Raw genomic sequence first — 10553 nt, 5'->3', positions numbered from 1 at the left:
GTCGGTGGCTGAATTTTTTTCCCAAGAGGAAACTATATTAGGAATGCAGACATATGATGGTGGCCCTGTTGGCACCACCAATAACTGACTGGGTAAATGTTTCAGTAATATCAGAGTAAGGTTGGATAAATCTGTGTCCCAGACACAGACGTAGAGAATAGATGTGATATTCATGGCTATGTTTCTTTTCCCTCAGGCCCCGCTGGGTCGCAAAAATGTTATTTTGCCCAGTTACTACACACTGATACTGACACGGATACTGATACTTATGTCGACCATAATGTTTCCTGATTAGATCCAATATTGGCAAGGAGCATTCAGTACATGATTGTGGATATTAAGGACATATTAAAATCACTGAAGACCCTGCTGTTCCTGACAAAGGGGTCTATATGTATGTATATATAGATATATAATGAAAGCTGATGTAACGTTCCTCCATCTCTGTTTGAGAAAGTCTGGGCCAGCTCGACAAGATGGTTTCAAATCCCCAAAAGGATTCTGGTTGTTTATTCATTTCCCGCCGCGGACAGAATAAAGTGGGAGTCACCCCCTGTTCTGCACGGGGCCCTGTCACAAATCCAGCGGATCGTATGCAGGAAGCTACATTATTTCTAGTTATGTAACCACGGGTACATTACTTAGACCTGCCATTACATGTGCATGGGTGAGTAGTAGTATTCAAGAATTGGTCGAATACCTTGTCATCCGATATAGATACCCTGGAGAGATGGGATACTCCTTACGTTGTATCATATCAAGGACACTGCAGCATACTTACGTGAGACTGCAAGGGATATAGGACTCTTGAGTTCACGGGCCAATTTCATGGCAGTGTCGGATAGGAGGGCATTGTGGATTCACCAAGAGAATGCTGATGCTGACTCCAAGAAGAAAGGGAGTCTCTTCCCTATGAAGGTGAAGCCTTGTTTGGTGACTGCCTAGTTAATTTGATCTCGGCAGCTCCCGCAGGTAAGTCAACCTTCTTGCCCTATGTTCCCTCCCAACGGATGAAGACGCATCATTATCTGATGCAGTCATTTCGGCCCAATAGATATGCAAGAAGTTAAGATTCCCCTTTCTTTGCAGGTAGAGGAAGGAGAAGAGAGAAGAGGTCTGCATCCTCTTCAAGATCGCAGGAGCAGAGATCATCCTCTGCTTCTGCCAAATCCACTGCATGACGCTGGGGCTCTCTTGCAGGAGCCCGCACCAGTGGGGGCACGTCTAAAACTCTTCAGTCAGTTCTGGATTCATTCGGACATGGACTCGTGTGTTTTACAAATAGTGTCCCAAGGGTACAAACTGGGGTTTCAAGATGTTCCCCCTCACCGATTGTTCAAACATTAAGTTACTGTGCTATTCCTGGGTTATATAGCGCTGGGGTATGTGCTGGCATACTCTCTCTCTGTCTCTCCAAAGGGCCTTGTGGGGGAAATGTCTTCAGTAAAAGTATTCCCTGTGTGTGTGGTGTGTCGGTACGCGTGTGTCGACATGTCTGAGGAAGAAGGCTATATTAGAGAGGAGCGGGAGCAAATGAACGTGGTGTCTCCGCCGACACCTGATTGGATGGATATGTGGAATGTTTTAAATGCTAGTGTAAACTCATTGCACAAAAGATTAGACAAGGCAGAAGCTTTGGGACAGTCAGGGTCTCAACCAATGCCTAATCCTATGTCGCAGGGACTGTCAGGGTCTCATAAGCGCCCACTATCCAGATTGTTGACACAGATACCGACACGGATTCTGACTCCAGTGTCGATTACGATGATGCAAAGTTACAGCCAAAATTGGCAAAATACATTTGATATATGATTATGGCAATAAAAGATGTTTTGCACATCACAGAGGAGCCCCCTGTCCCTGACAAGAGGGTACATATGTACAAGGGAAAGAAGCCTGAGGTAACCTTTCCCCCCTCACACGAGCTGAACGAGTTATGTGAAAAAGCTTGGGAATCTCCTGCAGATTTCCAAAAGGATTCCCCTTTCCCATCAACGGATAGGTTACGATGGGAATCCTCCCCTTGGGTGGACAAAGCATTAACACGCTTATCCAAGAAGGTAGCCCTCCCGTCCCAGGATACGGCTACCCTCAAAGAGTCTGCTGACCGCAAACAGGAGATTACCCTGAAGTCCATTTATACACATTCAGGTACCTTACTCAGACCGGCAATTGCGTCGGCCTGGGTGTGTAGTGCTGTAGCGGCATGGACGGATACCCTAGATAAGGCTACTATTTTATTGCCCCTGGGGCATATAAGAGATGCTGTCCTATATATGTGTGTATGCAAACTACAGGTGGTGCTGCAGGGCTCACACCCTTTTACTTGTCTTGTAGAGCAACTCTGGAGCTGTTACTGGGTCCAGCTGCTGCAAGAAATCAGCTTGAATGCTTCAGGGGCTTGGGCATGGCCAACATGAGCCCCACACTGATGGGGGTGTATAAAGCGATCTAGGGGTCATCCAAGCGCAACCCCACAAAGGCCGCCATGCCCTGCGTGACCATTTTCTCTTTTCATATGCAGACGAGGGTTGCAGCCAACTATGCCCATTGCTTGGATGACATCACTGTATGCAAATCCGTCTGCTGCAGACCTTTCCCCAGGAATGCTTGTACTAGTTGTTGCATATGGTTTGATGTTTGAGGGTGCTTCAGTATTAGGCAGCTTTCCGCCCTCTCATGTTCATCTGAAAATATGTGGTCTCCCTGCAGTTCCCTTGTGCTTCCTCAGTTGAATCTCCTTAACTTGACGGGTGTGTGCCCGAGCAGCCGCCCTCCACAGCCCTATCCCAGCACATGCTTTTCTTGCGTATGAGATCTCTTGATCATGAAGATAGTTCTCACAGGGTGAGGTTCATCCATTACATTTTAAAGTAGGAAGGTACAAATTACATATTCAAATTACATATATGTGCTGGATTCAAATGTTTTCCCCCCTTCCTTTCTCAATTGTGCCCATCAGCAGCTATTCTAATGTTGCTGCCAATGGGTGTGACACATTCATTTCTTCTGTGGGGTACACTGGACTCCACAAGGATTCACATTGGGGTGTAGAGTAGGATCTTGATCTGAGGCACCAACAGGCTCAAAGCTTTTGACTGTTCCCAAGATGCTCAGCGCCCCCTCCTCTATAACCTCGCTTCCATGAACAGGGAGCTCAGTTTGTAGTTGGTGCCTTCAGTAGCAGGACACTTAAGAGGGGGCTGCCTCAGGCAGCCTATTCTTAGCTATTAATTTTGACAAGAAAAGAAGAACTTTTTTTTATAAGAATCTACAAGGGCTGCAGCAGGCTAGGTCTAATAGACATCTTTACTGCAGCTCCATCACTCCCAGCGGCGCAGTATACTCCCGCGCCCTGGTTGCTGGGTCACTACAGCGGAGGCTCCGGTTTCTTCCTAAGGTCAGTCACACACACACCGCCCTCCGGGATCACGAGGCCGCTGATGAAAGGGAGGTAAGGGACTTCTGTGCCCACACTATACCGTGATCCAGCGTGGCTGTAGGGGGCGGGCCATGTGCGCACTGGCGTGGACACTGATTACTGGGCAGCCGCTCCACTAGCCACCAGGGACAGTTAAGGAGCACAGCTCTGGGGGGTTTTCTCTTATATTAACCCCATTTTGTACTACCCGCAGTGCATTGTGATAGGTAATAGAGCCTGATTCAGGTTGGATTGCAATCGCAATAAGCAGTCCAACTGCAAAAATTGCTAAGAGCATACGCATGCGCCTGCATTTTCTGTGGCACCCCGCAGTTAATGCGATCGCCTCTGACTGTCAATCGGTGCTGGGGGGGGGGGGGTCAGCAACACTCCATTTCCAAGTCGGAGATGGAGCGGTGCGTGGGCAGGGCTTCAAAATGGGGTCGGCAACGGAGAAACAGGAGGCGTGGTCAGAGCGGTTGCATGACATCACATGCAGCAGCTGCGATCACAAAAATGGTGGCGGCTTCCTGCGCACACATACAGTCTGCACCAACAGGAGGCTAACCCATTTTTTATGATCACGCTGAACTGCACTGCGACTGCAATTTCAGCGTGGTCAAGAAGGGAGGCGGCATGCTGGGTGGCCCCAGCATGCGAACCAAAGGATTGCAAATTCTGTTACTTAGCAGAATTTGCAATCCTTACTGAATTAGGCCCATTGATTACAAAATTTATTTGTAAATATTTGAAGTTTTTCTTCAGGGACTAACACAAAAGATGCTTGGGGCTACTAACACATGGGTAAGCCACGTAAAGCTTCCCATGGGTCAGTGGCATCACAACGGGGTTGCGGCCCACACCCGAGTGTCACCCGCCAAGGGGGGTGACACCAAAGTGCCGGCTCCTCTTCAGTGACAGAATATGGGTGTTTTACTGTGACATTACGTGCAACACCCAGTTTCTGTCACTGTGCAGGAGCCAGCACCACTCACACACTAGTCCCCGGGTGCAGCACTCAACCCCCGGGATACCCGGAGAAACAAAATGGAGATTCAGGCCAACAGGCCACACCCCTACCTATGAGACCATGCCTCCATTTTACCATTGCGCTGCTTATCTGCGCGCACTGCATTACAATCTCCCTCGCTGCCTTTCTGGGTGTCACCAATGATAGTGACACCTTTGCCATGCTTGTAGCAGCTGGTCCTAAGATCTACGCCTCCAGCCCTGAGTGTTTGCCCTTGTGACTTGTTGATCATCATAGCGAAGCAGATTCTTACAAAAAACTGCAGGGGCTTAGATTGAAAAGAAAAACATTGACGAACCCATCATTTCAGCAACAGGGTCTGCCACACGGCTGACTGAAATGACTGGTTGGTTTGGACCCCCACCAAAAAAGAAGCAATCAATCTCTCCTTGCACAAACTGGCTCTACAGAGGCAAGATGTTCACCTCATCATCCTCCGATTCCTCACCCCTTTCACTGTGTACATCGCCCTCCTCACAGATTATTAATTCGTCCCCACTGGAATCCACCATCTCAGATCCCTGTGTACTTTCTGGAGGCAATTGCTGGTGAATGTCTCCACGGAGGAATTGATTATAATTCATTTTGATGATCATCATCTTCTCCACATTTTCTGGAAGTAACCTCGTACGCCGATTGCTGACAAGGTGAGCGGCTGCACTAAACACTCTTTTGGAGTACACACTGGAGGGAGGGCAACTTAGGTAGAATAAAGCCAGTTTGTGCAAGGGCCTCCAAATTGCCTCTTTTTCCTGCCAGTATACATACGGACTGTCTGACGTGCCTACCTGGATGCGGTCACTCATATAATCCTCCACCATTCTTTCAAAGGTGACAGAATCATATGCAGTGACAGTAGACGACATGTCAGTAATCGTTGCCAGGTCCTTCAGTCCGGACCAGATGTCAGCACTCACTCCAGACTGCCCTGCATCACCGCCAGCGGGTGGGCTCGGAATTCTTAGCCTTTTCCTCGCACCCCCAGTTGCGGGAGAATGTGAAGGAGGAGCTGTTGACGGGTCACGTTCCGCTTGACTTGACAATTTTCTCACCAGCAGGTCTTTGAACCTCTGCAGACTTGTGTCTGCAGGAAAGAGAGATACAATGTAGGTTTTAAATCTAGGATCGAGCACGGTGGCCAAAATTTATTGCTCTGATTTCAACAGATTGAATCCTGGTTAAGCGAATTAAGGGCTCCATCCACAAGTCCCACATGCCTAGCGGAATCGCTCTGTTTTAGCTCCTCCTTCAATGTCTCCAGCTTCTTCTGCAAAAGCCTGATGAGGGGAATGACCTGACTCAGGCTGGCAGTGTCTGAACTGACTTCACGTGTGGCAAGTTCAAAGGATTGCAGAACCTTGCACAACGTTGAAATCATTCTCCACTGCGCTTGAGTCAGGTGCATTCCCCCTCCTTTGCCTATATCGTGGGTAGATGTATAGGCTTGAATGGCCTTTTGCTGCTCCTCCATCCTCTGAAGCATATAGAGGGTTGAATTCCACCTCGTTACCACCTCTTGCTTCAGAGGATGGCAGGGCAGGTTCAGGAATGTTTGGTGGTGCTCCAGTCTTCGGCACGCGGTGGCTGAATGCAGAAAGTGGCCCGCAATTCTTCGGGCCACCGACAGCATCTCTTGCACGCCCCTGTCGTTTTTTAAATAATTCTGCACCACCAAATTCAATGTATGTGCAAAACATGGGACGTGCTGGAATTTGCCCAGATGTAATGCACGCACAATATTGGTGGCGTTGTCCGATGTCACAAATCCCCAGGAGAGTCAAATTGGGGTAAGCCATTCTGCGATGATGTTCCTCAGTTTCCGTAAGAGGTTGTCAGCTGTGTGCCTCTTATGGAAAGCGGTGATACAAAGCGTAGCCTGCCTAGGAACGAGTTGGCATTTGCGAGATGCTGCTACTGGTGCCGCCGCTGCTGTTCTTGCTGCGGGAGGCAATACATCTACCCAGTGGGCTGTCACAGTCATATAGTCCTGAGTCTGCCCTGCTCCACTTAACCACGGACATGTGGACTAGTGGACATTGGGTACAACTGCATTTTTTAGGACACTGGTGACTCTTTTTCTGAGGTCTGTGTACATTTTCGGTATCGCCTGCCTAGAGAAATGGAACCTAGATGGCATTTGGTACCGGGGACACAGTACCTCAATCAAGTCTCTAGTTGCCTCTGAATTAACGATGGATACCGGAACCACGTTTCTCACCACCCAGGCTGACAAGACCTGAGTTATCCGCTTTGCAGCAGGATGACTGCTGTGATATTTCATCTTCCTCGCAAAGGACTGTTGGACAGTCAATTGCCTACTGGAAGTAGTACAAGTGGTCTTCCGACTTCCCCTCTGGGATGACGATCGACTCCCAGCAGCAACAACAGCAGCGCCAGCAGCAGTAGGCGTTACACTCAAGGAGGCATCGGAGGAATCCCAGGCAGGAGAGGACTCGTCAGACTTGCCAGTGACATGGCCTGCAGGACTATTGGCTCTCCTGTCTAAGGAGGAAATTGACACTGAGGGAGTTGGTGGTGTGGTTTGCAGGAGATTGGTTACAAGAGGAAGGGATTTAGTGGTCAGTGGACTGCTTCCGCTGTCATCCAAAGTTTTTGAACTTGTCACTGACTTATGATTAATGCGCTGCAGGTGACGTATAAGGGAGGATGTTCTGAGGTGGTTAACGTCCTTACCCCTACTTATTACAGCTTGACAAAGGCAACACACGGCTTGACACCTGTTGTCCGCATTTGTGTACAGGATGCATACCTTCATGTCCAAATTTATCCATCTCATCAGTCGTACGTCAGATTTGCGGTACAGGACTGTCATTGCCAATTTCAGACGTTGCTGTTTGGTCTCTCCACGGCCCAGAGAATTTTCACCAAGGTAATGGTGGAAATGATGGTTTTCCTGCGCAAGCAAGGTGTCACAATTATCCCGTACTTGAGCGATCTCATAAAAGCGAGATCAAGAGAGCAGTTGCTGAACAGCGTATCACTTTCACTGAAAGTGTTACAGCAACACGGCTGGATTTTCAATATCCCAAAGTCGCAGTTGGTTCCTACGACTCGTCTGTCTTTCTTGGGCATGATTCTGGACACAGACCAGAAGAGGGTTTATCTCCCGATAGAAAAGGCCCAGGAACTCATGACTCTTGTCAGGAACCTATTGAAACCAAAACTTGTGTCAGTGCATCACTGCACTCGAGTCCTGGGAAAGATGGTGGCATCATACAAAGCCATTCCATTCGGCAGGTTCCATGCGAATACTTTCCAATGGGACCTACTGGACAAGTGGTCTGGGTCACATTTACAGATGCATTGGTTGATCACCCTGTCCCCCAGGGTCAGGGTATCACTCCTGTGGTGGCTGCAGAGTGCTCACCTTCTCGAGTGACGCAGATTCGGCATTCAGTACTGGATCCTGGTGACCACAGATGCAAGCCTCCAAGGTTGGGGAGCAGTCACACAGGGAAGAAATTTCCAAGGGCTTTGGTCAAGTCAAGAGACTTGTCTTCACATCAACATCCTGAAACTAGGGGCCATATACAATGCCCTACGTCAAGCGGAGACCTTACTTTGCGACCAACCGGTTCTGATCCAGTCAGACAACGTCACCGCAGTGGCTCATGTAAACCGTCAAGGCGGCACAAGGAGCAGAGTGGCGATGGCACAAGCTACCTTTGCATTTTTCTCCCAAACGAAGGACACTAGAATGAAAATTTTAAAGCCTCCTGTTAGTGCTTCATCTACACGGTATAGCCCTGAATTTTCCAATGCGTAGCTCTTTGCAAAAGAGAGATATTGGCAAGGAAAAGCTGTCTTGTACCTTTGCATTTTTCTCCCAAACGAAGGACACTAGAATGAAAATTTTAAAGCCCCCTGTTAGTGCTTCATCTACACGGCATAGCCCTGAATTTTCCAATGTGCAGCTCTTTGCAAAAGAGAGATATTGGCAAGGAAAAGCTGTCTTTCAACTCTTCCACAACTGAAAAACAGATAGTGTTCCCAAGCCTTCCATCCTGTAATATCTTCAGTCTCTCGTCAATGAAGAAAACAATCCCTCCAGCAGACTCTTCAACCACGATACAAGATCACAGCCAAAAGGGCGAGAAGCAACTACACTTGCGTTTAACCAAAATGGCAGTGCACCAAAACATAAGCTGACACAATCATGGAGAATGAGCCAGCATATATGCTCTTCTATCTATATTTTGCAAACCTGCTCTTGTCCCCTCCAGCTGCTCCATGTAGATTTGACGCCTGGCAAGGTGCATAACCCACTGACAAGCAGGCACACTCCTGCATGAGTTTTCACTCTCACTAGCAGGATGATACACATTCATTTGCATGTGCTCCACCTCTGACACACCGCCCACCCAACCACCCAGTCACCAGAGCCACCCACAAGCCAACTGGCTCCGTGATTTAATTTGCACAGTGCAGTCATCCAGGCAGCATGTCCTTCTCAATGGAATAATCTCTGGTTCCATGGAATCTTCCGCATTGGAATGCTGCGGAACAAAAAGGATTTAAACATTCAGCTTGCTAGCATTCAATGTACCTGCGGCTTGGCTCTAGCATATGGGTCTTCATCCTGTGGCCCTCCAGCTGCTGTGAAACTACACATCCCAGCATGCCCTGCCACAGTTTTGCTATTAAGGTATGCTAAAACTGAGGCAGGGCATGCTGGTATATGTAGTTCCACAGCAGCTGGAGGGTCGCAGGTTGAAGACCCATATTCTAGCATGCCTGTTCTATGATGCATGTTCCGTGATGTCACAATCAGCTTGGAATGGGGTGTCTAGCATGCATTTGCTGACAGCCACTTGAGGGAGACACACATCAGGAGATGCAGCATATCGGAGGTCTTCGATGCCTTTCCTGCAAATGCACACCACCAGCTGCTGGTCTGGACACAAAACAATACCCACAATTGAAGGCTCAAAATGCCCAACTACAGGATTAATGTAAGTAGTGAATTTTGGAATGAATTTAGAAGTAGGAAATTAAGTTAGTTCACAAGTACATTCAAATTCCGATCTAAAGTCTAGGTAGGCCTCACGTCCTGGCAGCCCCCAGCATTTAAAAATGCCTTGATTAGAGGTAGGGAATTAAATGTAGATAAGAAGTAGACACAAAATAACACTCCACAGAGCAATTATCAGGTGTCTTTATCAATTGTTGCATTTAAAAAATCAAGCAATTAGGGAACACAATGTTGCGACAATGTAACCCTATTTGCAAAATAGTACTAAATAAGTTTGTCGATGTAAGACATTTGCAAAGGCGCAAACAAAACACGCTGGAAAATGCAACTGAATCTGTTTTTGGAGGTTAGAATAGATGCAGGATCAAGTAGCTCAATGGGTAGGGTGTTTGATTAGAATTCAACAGGTTATAGATTTGAATCCTGGGTATGATAGTTTGAGGTGTTATTTAATAAAGTATGTTTATATATTAGTCACACATGGCTTACTTGTACAAATGGCATGTCACCAGTTAGTGCTGACTGCTGATATGCCATTTGCACAAACACGCCATGTGTGACTGTATATGCATTTAAGGAGGGCACCCCGGCAATACCACAAACCATTGAGTGTCAAGTATACTAGATATATCTTCATATCTCATGTGCTTTCTCTGAGACCAATCTTGTTATGCCCCTTCCCCACAAGGCATGCGCCTTTTGTCCATATTGCAAAAATGGGGAGGGGAGGGGGGGGGGGGCATATAATTCTCTGTCACAGGGCACCAAAAAGTCTAGTTATGGCTCTGGTATGCATTATGTAATCTGGCAGACCATATCTCCAACACTGGCTGGTTGGAATAGAAATCCGGTTATCTATGTGAGCAAATGACCATCAACGATTTACTCTCAAACACTAGAAAATGGACAAACATGGTCCCCTAAACAAATTGGTTAAATTTTGGGTTTAACCAATTTGTGTAATGACCATTTTTGACCACTTTTCTAGTGTTTGGGAGCAAATGGTTAATTGACATTTGCTACTATACATTACCAGATTTTCATTCCATCCATCCAGACTGGATAGATAGCCTGACAGATAATTGTGTAGTGTACGCCCAGGATAACTG

The sequence above is a fragment of the Pseudophryne corroboree genome, unplaced genomic scaffold (genome assembly GCF_028390025.1).
Source record: "Pseudophryne corroboree isolate aPseCor3 unplaced genomic scaffold, aPseCor3.hap2 scaffold_990, whole genome shotgun sequence".
Classification (NCBI taxonomy): domain Eukaryota; kingdom Metazoa; phylum Chordata; class Amphibia; order Anura; family Myobatrachidae; genus Pseudophryne; species Pseudophryne corroboree.
The sequence above is the reverse complement of the archived record's forward strand: the minus strand, read 5'-3'. Positions refer to the sequence as shown.